Source organism: Sinocyclocheilus rhinocerous, unplaced genomic scaffold (assembly GCF_001515625.1).
Source record: "Sinocyclocheilus rhinocerous isolate Xijiao unplaced genomic scaffold, SAMN03320098_v1.1 scaffold1170, whole genome shotgun sequence".
Classification (NCBI taxonomy): Eukaryota; Metazoa; Chordata; class Actinopteri; order Cypriniformes; family Cyprinidae; genus Sinocyclocheilus; species Sinocyclocheilus rhinocerous.
Genome location: NW_015652163.1, coordinates 484,435 through 486,554, shown reverse-complemented (window position 1 = coordinate 486,554; position 2,120 = coordinate 484,435). Strand labels below are relative to the sequence as shown.

Genomic DNA, 2,120 nt, shown 5'->3' with positions numbered 1-2,120 from the left:
ACATTCAGTCAAGTGTTTCCCCTTTATTTTCTGTCAGATGCATGAAGTGGCATCAACGCCGGCGGCTTAACCACCGCTGCACCTCCTCATCTCCATATTCTCCTCCTCCTCTCAGCATCCAATCTCCTTCAGCCCTCCACCACATCACACATGTAGTCTTTCCCCACAACACCCACACAAACACAGGCACACACATTCCTTCTTCATTCGCTCTCTCGTACACACACACACACACACACACACACACACGCACACACACGCCTTCCTGCCTGGGGATTTGAAGATGTGACTGAGGCTGGTTTGTAATCAGATGAAAGACGAGTATAATCCCGAAGCTCCCTCCATCTTTTTCACTGCTGGAGTGGGGATGCTGAAGGAGAGGACAAGGGCCAGGATGGGTGACGTGTGACGGAGAGATCTGTGCCGACGGATCCTGCCTTTATAAGGACCTGGACTGACGCTGCACTCTTAGAGGTCTGGGATGACCGCAGAGATCATTGAAGAGAGAGTGGACGGGTAAAGACGGGGAGAGGACATCAAAGAGAGCTTCATCTGTGACTGGGACACAAGGTAAGCATTTCTTTTGAAAAAAATGGTCTGCCGTTATTTTTGTTGTGTGTGTGGATGGGTTTAGATGCACAGGATGGAGTTCTCACCTTGACAGGTATTTTTGTATTTAATGGAAGAGAGATGCACTCGGGCCTTTAATGAATTAATAATGAGAGGCTGTTTCATCCCACTGTGTCTAAGTAGCACATTCCTTTCATGTGAGACATTATAGACTTTAACTATAAACAAAGATTTTAATATGAACATTTAGAATTCTAATTTAAATATTGAACATGTATTAATGCTATTTCCAATGTTTGATGTAGATCTTTTTTCTTTTTTTTTTTTGCTAGTAGATTATTTTCTCACCTGTTGACAATATATATCATCTAAAACCAAAGCAAAGGATTTGGTATTTGGAATAATGTGGAAAAACAGCCTTTGACCCACTTTAAGAAAGCTGTACCAAAAGAACCAAAAGGTTTTTCACGATGTTTATGCTGTTGTCTCTCAGAATAACAACAACATACTGTAATGGATGCATATAGGGACTGTAGAGTGAGAGATCGACTCCTGTGGGATTGAGACCCTTGTTGGTAGATATAGCTGGTTTACCAGACATTTCCACCCACCCCGCCCCTCATCTGCAAATAGTTAAGACGAACAGGTAGTTTTGCCACAAACTCACAGTATTGGTTTAGCCTGATCAAAGGTTAAAGTTTTGGGGGCTGTAAAATTTTATGTTTTTAAAAGAAGACATTATGCTCACAAAATATATAAAATTGTTTAAAAAAAACAAAACAATTTAAACACATTTTTTCTATTTTAATATATTTTAAATTGTAATTTATTCTTGTGATGAATTATCAGCAGCCATTACTCTAGTCTTCAGTGTCACATGATTCTTCAGAAATCATTCTAATATGCTGAGTGATTTGCTGCTCAAGAAACATTTCTTATTACTCTCAATGGTGAAAACAGCTTTTGTGGAAACGGTGATACATTTTTTTAGAAACTTCAAAAGATCAGCATTTATTTGAAAAAGAAATAGGACCTATTTAGTGACATAAATGTGTTTACTAACACTTTTTATCAATTAAATGTTTCCTCACTGAAAAAAGGATTATTTTATTTAAAAAAAAAAGCTTTTCACATTAACAACACTTTGGTAACACTTTATTTTGATGTCCCCTTTAGACATTCTGCTGACTGTAAATAACTTTGCAATTACATGTCAATTACCAGTCATAGAGTTTTAATAGACTGTCTGCTTAAAGGGGTCCTATTATGCTCTTTTACAAAGTCTTGATTTTGTTTTGGGGGTGTACTAGAACAGGCTCTCATACTAGGTTGTTCGAAAAACATTATTTTTCACATATTTTACATTATTACAACACCTCTCCCCCCAGTCTGGCGTGCGCTGTGACTGGTTAGCTGGGCCAGTGTGCGTTGTGATTGGTTAGCTGGGCCAGTGTGTGTTGTGATTGGCACCACTCTCGGCGCCTGGTCGGGAAATGTCGTCATGCCCATAGACTGTATAAAAACATGGACGTAGTGTCCGTGACGTCACC

The 2,120-nt window shown here is 39.3% G+C and overlaps 1 protein-coding gene across 2 annotated transcripts in view; it reads left to right on the top strand.

The window, feature by feature from the left end:
• Positions 1-298: 298 nt before the first annotated feature.
• Positions 299-2,120, top strand: part of LOC107713886 (uncharacterized) — a 4,181-nt gene continuing 2,359 nt past the window's right edge. For both annotated transcript variants that reach the window (XM_016519533.1, XM_016519532.1), the window contains exon 1: positions 299-570. The gene's annotated coding sequence lies outside the window, so the exon portion shown is untranslated. The remainder of the gene's footprint in view (positions 571-2,120) is intronic.